The sequence below is a fragment of the Vombatus ursinus genome, unplaced genomic scaffold, assembly GCF_900497805.2.
Source record: "Vombatus ursinus unplaced genomic scaffold, bare-nosed wombat genome assembly UNPS02000577.1, whole genome shotgun sequence".
NCBI lineage: Eukaryota > Metazoa > Chordata > Mammalia > Diprotodontia > Vombatidae > Vombatus > Vombatus ursinus.
In genome coordinates, this window is record NW_020940355.1 from 11627230 (window position 1) to 11639575 (window position 12346).

The 12346-nt window shown below is 41.0% G+C and overlaps 1 long non-coding RNA gene across 4 annotated transcripts; it reads left to right on the forward strand.

Moving 5' to 3' along the window:
* The first annotated feature begins 243 nt into the window (after nt 1-243).
* On the forward strand, nt 244-11876 carry LOC114029351. Of its 4 annotated transcripts, none has more exons than XR_003567492.1 (4): nt 244-440; nt 4250-4308; nt 4397-4569; nt 5469-7098. It is a non-coding gene; the product is annotated as an uncharacterized LOC114029351 (long non-coding RNA). The 4 variants fall into 4 exon arrangements; XR_003567493.1 differs by having other exon boundaries at nt 4439-4569; XR_003567487.1 differs by lacking the exon at nt 5469-7098 and adding an exon at nt 11851-11876 and having other exon boundaries at nt 4250-4569.
* Nucleotides 11877-12346: the final 470 nt, after the last annotated feature.

Below are 12346 nucleotides of genomic sequence, written 5' to 3' on the forward strand. Positions count from 1 at the left end.
TAAGACGAGAAGCAATAGCTAATCAGCAGGGGCACACAGCATTTTGCAGGTGCTAAATAATTGATGTCTCGGCAGGTTCAGTCATCACCTTATTTTTGCTGTAGGGCAGGATTACAAAAGCCAGGCCCCAGGCCAAGCTGAAGAATTCCTCCTTGTGACCCTCACCCCACACAAGTAATTGCTTTTTGCACAACCTCTTCAAAAGAGAGAGACGTGACAAATTTCTGAAAGGTCAACAATCTGTTTTTAAATCTCAGCAAAGGAGAAAGTTAACGCCCAGAGAAGCCAAACATACAAGATTAATGATCTCCACGTACTGCAGGGAGAAGCCAACACCAGCTGGGGAATAGGCCTGCCATGGACAATGAAGGTGATGCAGGCAAAGCTGCTGATGTGTTCATTCAGGGCTGAATTTAAATCATGGCTGAGGATTATACGGGGTAAGTACCAGAGAGCCAGTTTATCTTCCTTTTATCATGTTTATGAAGCCCAAAGAGAAAACAAGTCACATCTCCCACACAAGGCCTTCCTCTAGACAACTGCAGTCCTTTTTTTTGCTAATAACTTCCTTATGTTTCTGTCTACCTCTTCCTGGTATTCACACACCATATTTGAATTCATACATATTCTAGGGAAGGAAAACATGTTGGCTAAACAGAAAAAATGAGAGGTTTTCCCCCTTAATATTTCTAAAACTCCTTTTAATAACGCAACCTTTTATATATAAGATAACATTGTTTCTTCAAATAGCCATTTAGGAAATACGTACGTACATAATTGGTTCATGACCCCTGGGCAAGTCACTTAACCCCGTTTGCCTCAGTTTCCTCATCTGTAAAATGAGCTGGAGAAGGTAATGGCAAACCACTCCAGTATCTTTTGCCAATAAAATCCCAAATGGTGTCACAAAGAGTCTGACGTGACTAAAATAACTAATCAACAATATAATAGACCTTGAGGTGGGGTTTGAATCCACTATTTACAAACATATTCTCTCTCTCTCTCTCTCTCTCTCTCTCTCTCTCTCTATATATATATATATATATATATATATGTAGATAGGTTGATAGATAATAAATATTTCAGAAATATATCTATATATGTATATTCTCTCTACATATATATTCTGTCTCTGTGTACATATATACATATTTATATGGGAGCACATATGTACATGTATTTATATATGTGTACATATATACATATATATGCATACAATTCATTGCTTATATTGTCACTGATGTAGACATACATATCACTATAGAGGCAATGAGCTTAACACTCTTACTCACCAAAGCTTTTACCAAACTTGGTTATAAGTAGCAAAATGAACAAGTTAATACAAGCATCTGAGTGCTCCTAAGCAAGTCATCAACCTCTTTAGGTCTCAATTTCCTCTACTGTAAAGCTAGAGGGTTGGATCTGATGGCTCCTAAGGGCCTTTCTAGCTCCAAAACTGCCAGAATACTGAACTACTTCCATTTGAAGTATCTTGGGAAGATTCTGAAAATCACCTGGCAAGATAAGATGCCAGACACTGAGGTCTTTTCTTGAGCTGAACTGCCAAGCATTCAAACTCTACTGCAGAGAGCCCGACTCTGGCTACGTTGTTCAAATGCCAAGCATGTTTGCCTGAAAGACTATTGCCCTCCCTCACATATATTCAATTTATTTGCCAGTCATGACATCACCTTCTTGATGCCATGGTCTTCTTTGAGAACAAAGGACAAACAACAATAACAATTTTATGGAGAATTCACACATAGATGTCAGAAGCAATGATACAAGGACATTCTCAAGTTCTCTCTGAAGAGCTTTAGTATCAATTGTGAGACATAGGAGACACTGGCACTAGACTCCCCAGAATGGTGTGCCCCCATCAAAGAAGGTGCTGTGCTTTATGAGCAAAGCAGAATTGCAGGAGCTCAAAAGAAATGTGAGATGCACAAATTTAGAGATATCTCTATTCCAAATGTTCACGTGGGCTATTTGGTTCCAAACTGTGGTAGAGCCTTCCGAGCTCATGTTGATTTAATCAGCCACAGTTGGACACACTGTACCTTGACCCCGACATTGTGATGCCATCTTGGTTCTCTTCAAGCACAAAGGACAACAGCCAGCTCCAAAGTCGTTACGAGTCCATTCCCTGAGTCATACCTCTCCTTGCTCATCTCTAATGGAGGGCCAAGGAATGGTTTAGTGACTGAAAACAACAGTGGTTAGAGGACAATGAAATGAAGCTAAAGGTCTGGATGCTCCCCAAAGCCGAAAATCAGCCTCTGAAAAGCTGAGAACTGGCTGAACCAGAAAATTTCAAAATGGCATTGGACTCCTGCAGCTAGGAAAAAAAAAACCTGATAAAATAGTGTTGGCCTCATACATCAAGAGTGAGGAACCTAATGCCCAGAAGCTGCCTCTGCCTCCCAGCTTCATTTCATCCAACACAAAAACCAAATACAACAACTGACCATAGCTGCAGAAAAGGGAGAACTCTGAAATTCTCTGAAAGTCACATCCCTCAGAGCCTCCAGATGGGAATATTCCTTCAGGAAAACAGACCTCTTTCTCTGTAATGAAAAATGACACTTTTTTTAAAGCAGGGGGTTGAGGAATTTTTCCATTGTAGCTGAGGGGAAAAAATGGATTTTAAGAATCCTCATTCATCCCAACTTTAGGAATTAGAAGTCTTTAACGATAATTTTGGGATAGATAGATCCATATAAATAAATATGTTTATATGTACATACAGAGACACAATATATAGATATATTTCTGAAATATTTATTATCTATCTATCCCATGTTTACTCATTTTTATATTTAGAAGATTGCTCCTTTTTTTTCCCCAGAGAAGAATCTGCACAATCTCTCTCTGCTCCTTTCCCTCTCCATCTATTTCTATCTCCCTTTCTGCGCCTCTCTTCCTCACTCCTTCTCACATTAATATTTCACATTTCTACAGCACTTTAATGTTCACAAAGCACTTTATGTACATAATCACACTTGAGCCTTTATAACTGCCTTGTGAGATGAATTCTACTGGTATCATTACATCCATTTTACAGACGAGGAAACTGCAGTTCAGAGAGATTATGTGACTTGCCTGTGGTCTCACATTTAGTCAAAACCAGGCTTCTCCTCTCATCCTTTCCTACTTCTTTCCCCTATTTTAACTGGCTTATAATATGTACTTAAGACATAACATGAAGCAGCAATGTTGCATAGTAGAGAGAGAATTAGCGTCAAAGTCAGGAGGTGATGAGTTCAAGTCTTGCCTCTTACATATACTGGTTGTTTGACCAAAGGCAAAGTCACCAAGTGTCTCAATGCCCCAGGCAGCTCTCTAAGAGAGAGAGAGAGAGATCTGTGTGTGCATGTATACCTATACATATATACATGTACTGATGGGCAAGTCACTTAGCTTCCTTCTACCTATGAAATTGTGGGACCAGTATATATACATTAATAAAATTATTAAAAGTCTAATAAATTATCAAATAATAATGCATGTATTATAAATATATATAATACATGTATATGTATGTGTAGGTATTGTATTGGGAATGTATTGTATACTCATATGTATATGCATACATATGTACACACATTTACACAGTGGACAAGTTGTGTATGTGTATGTGTATACATGTGTGTGTTTATGTACATATACACATATGCACATGGGGAATTTATATGTAAATTTATATCTATATATGTATATATGTATAGAACATCTATGCATGTGCATGATACACACATATCTATGTGTAGCTATATATGTGTACACATGTACATGCATGCTTATATACACATTGTGTACATACATGATGTATTATGTATACATTGTCATTTGCTATATTTAATATCGATTTATTGTTATTAATAATTTATTGCATTAACATAATACATCATATATACTATATATTAATATCATATATAATATATACTATGTATTAATATAGTATATAATATATACTATAACATTATATTAACATAATATATAACATATTACATTGTTAACATAATATAAGTTATTAACAATTATAACAATATTTTAACAATTTAATTTCCCCTAGTTTTTTTTTCCCTGTGGCTCAATGGACCATCATGAAATCAAGGTTGCCTGCCCTTGTCATACATATATCTTAGCTACAGGAAAATGAATCTTCCCTCATCTGAGAAGCCATCCATAAATCACAATGGATTTATTTTTCAAAGAAAGTGCTTTGGCTTTGTTGGTATCCTTTCAGATCTCTAGGAACCACATGATTGGAAGTGCCTACATCTGTTTCAAGCCTGGGGAGCACCGGTATGTACAAGCTAATCGCTCAGGGAGGGACAATTGAGGGTTGACAGGAAATCTTGGTTCCTCTCTGTTCCCTTACCTGTCCAAACAGAGAGAGAGGAGGACAGAAACTTATCTCTGCTGCATTCTTCAGTTCCTGTCATTCTATCTCAAAGAAGCCTGGGGGTCTTCAGAAGGTTCTGACTGTTTCTCATTCTCTGGGCTGGAGACTACTCTAAAGACGTGCATATAAATGTGTCTTTCTCACAACCATGTAGTTGCCAGGTAAGAGCATGGTTTGGGGTTGCACTTTCCTGGGGATTCCCTGCTTTGGTATGTAACAGCAAAAAGCTCTGACTTGCTCCAAGATAAGACTTAGGCAACAAAGCATAGTTCTAAAAAAATAGTAGGCAGACCTTACTACAGAAGGGCAACAGCAAGAATACAGCCTGGGAGAAACTATTCATTCTCACTGGATTTTCCTTGAATGTGAGATGACCAGATTGGGAGTATATCCTATAAGCAAAAGTAAGAAGTGTAGGGGGAAAATCCACCTTAACTCAAATAAGTTCTGGGTGTCAGGGTCCCTTTTAATGGATTAAATTTACCAAACTGCATAATGAGTAAGAATGAAATCATACACCAAAGTTAAAGCTGAGATAAATACTTTCCCCATCAGAGCATTTATCATTTCAACAACCCAAAGGCAGTGTCCTCTGGAGGCAAAGGAAGTAGGCTCATAACCCAGCTTTGCCACTTACTCCAGGTATGACATTAGGTAAATCAACTCACCTCTCTGAGCCTCAGTTTCCTTATCTATAAAATCAAGAGGTTGGATTGATACAGAGATGAGGGACTTGGAGCAGATTGAGATACACATTTTTGAACATGGCCAATACATGGGTTTATTTTGCTTGTCTATGCTGTTCATTTGTTACAAGGGAGACTTTTTTTCACATGGGGGGAGAATTTAAGAAGAAGCAGGGGATTAGCAATTGGGATGACAAAAAAAGGAGAAGAAAAGGAAGAAAAGAGGGTAATCACAAAATAGAACAGAAGGAAGTTCAGAAGAAAACACAGATAAGTAGGACACCATGTTGAATGTACTGCATTTAAAAAATATATAAGCCATACGTAATAGAGATTTGTGGTATCATGTACAATTTTCTTTTTACATTCTATAGATGTGGAAATGCTGTTTGGTGACATTTATCAAGTACAGAACAACAAAAAATAATACGTTCCTTGCAAAAAAAAAATAAATTAAGAAGTTGGACTAGATGACGTCTCCTCCCTCTCTAAATTCTATGAAGAGCTCTTTCATCTTGCTGTACTCTGGTGTCTTACCTCTCCCTAAAGCCATCAAGGTCATCTTCAAAAAAGCCCTCACTTGGTCCATGCATTCCCTGTGGCCGTCACTCTTTTGTGGTGAAACTCCTTGGAAAGTCCTCTACAACAGGCACCTCCACTTCCTTTCCTCTCACTATCTCCTTAACTCTCTGTGATCTGTCTTCCAACCTTATCATTCCACTGAAACCGCTCTTTCCAAGGTTTCTAATGATCTTGATTGCCAAATCCATTGACCTTTCCTCAGTCCTCATTGTTCTTGGCTTCTCTGCAGACTTCGATACTGTTGGCCATCCTCTTCTCCTTGGTTTTCTCTTCTTTCTAGGTTTTCATGACACTGCTCTCTCTTGGCTCTCCTCCTGCCTGTCTGACCATTCTTTCTTGGTCTTCTTTGCTGGATCTTCTTGTGGAAGAATACATGGTCAATACATGGGTGTCCCCTAAGGCTCAACCCTGGGCCTTCTTCTTTGTTCCTCTATACTATTTCCCATGGTGATTTTATCAAATCCCATTGATTCAATTACCGTCTCCATGCAGATGATTCTCAGGGATCAATTTGCCCAGCCCTAACCTCTCTCCTGACCTCCATATCTCACATATGACTGCCTATTGGACATCTTAAACTGGACGTCCCATAGATTTCCTAAACTCAGCACGTGCAAAACTGAACTCATTGTCTTTTCTATCAAACGCTTCTCTCTTCCTAACTTCCCGATTACTGTTGAAGTCACCACCATCCTTTCAGTCACCTTCCAGGATGATCCTTGACTCCTCACTGTTTCTCACCCTGTCACACACCCCCTATCCAATAAGTTGCCAAGTTCTGTCCTTTCTATATTTGCAACATCTCCCATATACACCCCCATCTCTTCTCCAATGCTGCCACCACTGGTGCAGGCCCTTAGCACCTCAAGCCTGGACAATTGCAGCAGCTTGCTGGTGGTCTTCGTACCTCAAATGTCTCTCTACTCCAGTTTATCTTCCATTGAGCTATTAGATTGATCTTCCTAAAGTGCCGGTTTCATTATGTCACTCCCCTATTCAGTAAATTCCAGCGGCTCGCCTATCACCTCTAAGATGTAAAATGTAAAATCCTCTTTGACTTTTAAGCTCCTTCATCATCCGGCCCCTTCCTAACTTTCCAGTCTTCTTACACCTTTCTCCCTTCCATATACTTTATGATCCAATGATACTGGCCCTCCTGGCGGTCCTTTACATAACATACTCCCATCTCTGGGCATTTGTAGCTGTCCCCCATGCCCAGAACCCTTTCCCTCTTCAACTCTGTCTCCTAGCTCAAATGGCCTCCTTCCGTTCTCAGCTAAAGTCTCACCTTCTATAAGGAGTCTTGCTCAGTCCTCCTTAATTTTAACACCTTCACTTTGAGATTTTCTTTAATTTATCCTATCTCTATCCTATTTATACACAGTTGTTGGCATATTTTCTCCCCTATTAGACGGTGAGCTCCTTAAAGAAAAGGGCTGTCTTTTGCCTTTCTTTGTATCCCCAGTGTTTAGTACAGTGCCTGGCATATAGTAGGTGCTTAATAAATGCTTGTTGACTTGACAGTGGCATAGTGTTTTCTTTTTCTTTTTTTTTTTTTTGGTAAGGCAATCAGGGTTAAATGACTTGCCCAGGGTCTCACAGTGGCAGAGTGTTTTCAATTTCAACATGTTTTCACATACATCTCCTTGACCTATAGCCACCCTGTGAATTAGGCAATGCAGGCATTACACTTATTTTGCTGACAGGGAAAGTGAGACTCAGTTCTTACCACTGGTATGGTGGTGTCGGGATCCAGTTCTGGGATTTAAATGGGATTTGCACAATGTTCCCATCCTTCTTCCATCACTGAAGAACCCCTACTCCTTTGAGGTTTATGCTATTCATATCTAACACCCAATCAAAATCCTGGTAGCTGTTGTCTAGAGACCCCAAAGTCACTCCCCTCCTTTTCAAAATGAGTTTGGTACATGGTTCATAATTTTTTTCTCCTACTCAACTCCTGCCCTAAGACTAGGGGACTTCAACATACATATTCATTCTCCCTCGAGTACCCTAATCACTCAGTTTTTCAACTTACTCACTTCCCATGAGCTACCCCTCCACCCAACCTCAGCCACATACAATGATGGTCATACTCTTGATCTTGCTGTAATCCACAAAGGTATCACCTATCTTAAAGAATTCTGAATTCTCCTTATCTGACCCTAATCTATTGGCTTTTCACCTTTGACTCTCTTTACAAAACCCTACTCTTCATCCACCCCACCAACTCCACTCCCTTGACCCCTCAATTCTCTCCCAGGCTACCTCTCCTGCACTACCCGCTTTCTCCTCTTCACCCCTTGGTGAACCAATTCAAGACTACTCTCCTCTTCTTTTGAATCCCTTTCCCCCTTATCAGATCATTGATTATGTCCAGCCAAATCGCTCCTATATATGTGCTGCTAAACACGGAAAATCTAGCAATCATTCTGACTAGATCCACTACTAGTTTATGTTACACAACCTCAACTGAGCCCTCACTGCTGCTAGGCAATCCTATTGTACCTCTCTCATCAACTCACTATCCCACTCTTCAAAACGTGGCTCTTCCAAATCTTTTAACCCCTCTTCAAACCTCGCAAGGCTCCCCTCTGCCCATTCTCTCAGCTGAGGACCTTGCCTCACATTCACCATGAGCTCCTTCTTCCTCTTCTGCTATCACTCAGGTGCCTTCTGCCACCCTCTCATCCTTCACCCCTGCCTCACATGATTAAGCAGTCTTACTCCTGACCAAAGCTAACCTCTCTGCTTGCTTAAGTGATCCTATTCCATCTCCTCTCCTCCAAAAGATTGACCCCTCTGTTGTCCCCACTTTTTCCAATTATTTTCAGTCTCTTCTTGTCTAGTGGCTTATTCCCTACTACCTACAAACACTCCCATGTCTCCCCACACTGAAAAAAACCCATAATTTGATCCTTCCATTCCTGCTATCACCCTATAGCTCTTGTGCCCTTTGTAGTAAAAAAGGCTGTCTACAATAGGTGCCTCTACTTTCTCTCTTCTCACTCTCTTCTTAACCTCTCACAATCTGCTTCCAACCTTATCATTCCACCAAAACTGCTCTTTCCAAAGTTACCAATGATCTCTTAGTTGCCAAATCCAATGGCCTTCTCTCAGTCCTCATTCTCCTCAAACTCTCTGCAGCCTTTGGCACTATTCATTGCTCTCTCCTCCTTGATACTCTCTCCTCTCTAGGTTTTTGGGACACCAGTCTCTCCTGGTTCTCTTCCTACCAAGCCAACCACTCCTCCTCTCTCTTCTTTGCAGGATCTTCTTCTAGATCATGCCCTCTAACCATAGGGGTCCCTCAGGGTTCTGTCCAGTTCTCCCTCTATACAACCTTACTTGGTGATCTCATCAGTTTCCATGGATTTAATTACCATCTCCATGCTGATAACTCTCAAATCTACCTGTCCAGTCCCAAACTCTCTGCTGAACTCCACTTTCACATTTCCAACTGCCTTTCAGATATATCAAACTGGATTTCCATTAGACATCTTAAATTCACTACGTCCAAAATGGAATTCATTATCTTTCCCCTAACCCCTCTTCCCTCCTACCTTCCCTGTTACTGTAGAGGGCAACACCATCCTCCCAGGTCCTCAGGTTCACAACCTAGGAGTCATCCTGGACTCCCCATCCTCCATATCTAAGCTCTTACCAAGACCTGTTGATTTCACTTTCTTTGGTGTGCCCATTTCTCCTCTGACATCACCACTGCAATGCAGGCCCTCATCACCTCACACCTAGATCATTATAATAGTCTGCTAGTGGTTTTGCCTGCCTCAAATCTCTCTCCACTTCAATCCATCCCTCACTAAAGTGGTTTTCCTAAAGTGAGGGAACTATAGTATCACATGCACAATCCCTCCCTCCCCAACTCAATAAACTCCAGTGGCTCCCTATTTCCTCCAGGATCAACAACAAAATGCTCTATCTGGCACTCAAAGCCCTTCATAACCTAGCCCCCTCTTACCTTTCAAGCCTTTTTTTTTTTTTTTGCAAGGCAGTTGGGGTTAAGTGATTTGCCCAGGGTCACACAGCTAGTAAGTGTCAAGTATCTAATCTGAGACCTGATTTGAACTCAGGTCATCCTGACTCCAGGGCCAGTGCTCCATCCACTGTGCCACCTAGCTGCCCCTTTTCAAGCCTTTTTACACCTTACTTCCCAACACTGACTCTTCAATCCACACTGGCCTCCTGGCTGTCCCACAAACAAGATACTTCATCTCTTGCCTCTTGGCATTCTCTGTGGCAGTCCCCCAATGCCTATAACACTCCCTCCTCTGCTCTGACTACTGGCCTTCCTGGCTTCCTTTAAATTCCAACTAAAATCCCACCTTCTACAAGAAGTTTTCCCCACCTTTCTTCATTCTAGAACCTTCCCTCTGTTAATTATTTCATATTTAACCTGTATAAAGCTTGCTTCGTATATATTTGTTTGCATGTTGTCTCCCCCTTAGATTGTAAGCTTCCTGAGGGTAGGGACTGTCTTTTGCCTCTTTTTGTATCCTCAGTATTTAGCACAATGCCTGGCACACAGTGGGCCCATAATTGTTAAAAAGCAATAGACCCCTTTATTTGGTGTGTTTAAAGAGAAGTTATGTGGTTTAACCAGAGACATTCAAGATAGCATCAAAGGAGAGGTGGGGGCAACAAGGGAAAAGTACTAGGGCAGATCTACCCCCTCAAAATTGGGCAGCAACTGATACCTCCAAATTAGGGCAATCTGCTGACCCCTCCCTCCCCCTGCCCCGACCTCCCACATGCACATGCACACAGGATTTGTACTTCTAAAGCAACACTGTGCAGAGCAGGAGGGAATGCGATTTGGGATGCTGCCTGGGAACCTCAGGATCATGGCAGGAGGGGGTAGTTTATAATGGTCTTGTGAAAGGCTACTCTGAGACTTGGCACATAGTTCACCAAGCTCTCCCAGGGACTCCCGGGTTTATATTCTCTGCATGTGTCAGGACAGCTCCAAGTTTTATAGCGAGGGGTGGGTTCCCATTCAGGTGCATCTGCTTGGTTTTCCATGCCAAGGCTGTAATCAAGGAGATGCCAACCAGCTAGAAAATTAGACATTTGTTTAGCCTGGAAGCTTCTAGGTCAAGAAGATTAGAAAGTTCCAGAGAAGGGGAAAGAAAGGGATATAGGAGGGGAAAGGTTGCTCTGGCTAGTCAAGGTGATGTGGTTTGGGGTCCATCGGATCATAGATTCAGAGATTGAAGCAATCGGGTCCTAGAGGACCATCTCAAATATAGGTCATCTAGTCTAACCCCCTTCTTTTACAGATGAGGAAACTGAAACCCAGAGAAGCCCTTACTCACTCAAGATCACCCGAGTAATAAATGGCAAAGTCAGGATTTGAACGCAGGTCCTCCTCCACCAAACCCAGGACCCCTTCCACTTCACCCACACTACATAAACAGCTTGTTGGAAAGAAAGCAGGCATCCACTCCCCCCTCCCAAATAACCATAGAGAAATTTTTCTGATCCATAACAGTGGGAAAAAGTAGGATTCTACCTCAATTATTTTCATTCCAAGTCCAACACAATTACAGTTGAATAGTAATATTCCTGGCTTTATTCCCACTTAGTCATTTCCAGGAGCAACAAGCAATTAACCCACCCTCCCCCTTCCTGATTCCCATAAGAACAAGACTGACACATTCCATTCAAATTTCTTCTTTGGGCTGCACCCTTCCAACCCTAAACACCTTAAAATCTGATTAATAATTGCCCAGAAGAATGGTTACCTACATAGTGTTAAGGGATCACTTTTAAGCCCAGGGACCAAAGCTGATATTCCCTCATCCTGCAGATACCCAACCTGATTGTCAGGACCATCCTCTTTTAAGCTGAAACTCTGGGTCAACAAACATTCAGTTCAGAAAAACTCTGCCCCTTCCCTTTTGTTAAGTACCACTAAATCTCTCTCAAGCAAAGATGTGCCCTTTCCCTTTAGTGTGCCCAGAAATTCCAAGGCTTCATGTAATATTTATGCCTTTTATAAGAACATTTAGCCAAGCTGACAGTGCCCTCCCACCAAAATCACCTAGTATCTAACTTTATGTATTAAAAATCTTTAAATGTATATGTTGTCTTCCTTATCTCTATTGTGAGCTTCTAAAAGTCATTGACTGTCTTTTTTTTTTTTTGTCTTTATAGCCCCAGTGCTTAGCACAATGCTTGACACCTAATAATTAATAATTGTTGAGTCAGCAAGGTGGCCCTGGACGTAAGGTAAGGAACACATGAGTTAAGATTCTGCCTCAGACACTTACTAAGCTATGTGTCCTGGATAAAGCATATAACCCTTTCCAGCTCCAGTTTCTCTGTCTATAAAAAAGGGATAATAAATCGCCTACCTCACAGGGTTGTATTGAAGATCAAATGAGACAATATATGTAAAGCGTTTTGCAAACCTTAAAGCTCTATATTCATGTTAGCTGTTATTGATTGGCAAGAGACTGGGAGAGATTGCAATGAAAATTTGCTCATTCTGCTTCACAGAGGTTACCTATGTAGTCTAAAACACAGGAAATGGAATCTGGGCAAATGACAGACAGATTCTTGAAATCCCTTCTGCTACAGAAAGACACTCATGACTTTGGAGGAAATGTAAGTAGGGAAAGCTCTTAGAATAGATAAGCTATTCCACCAG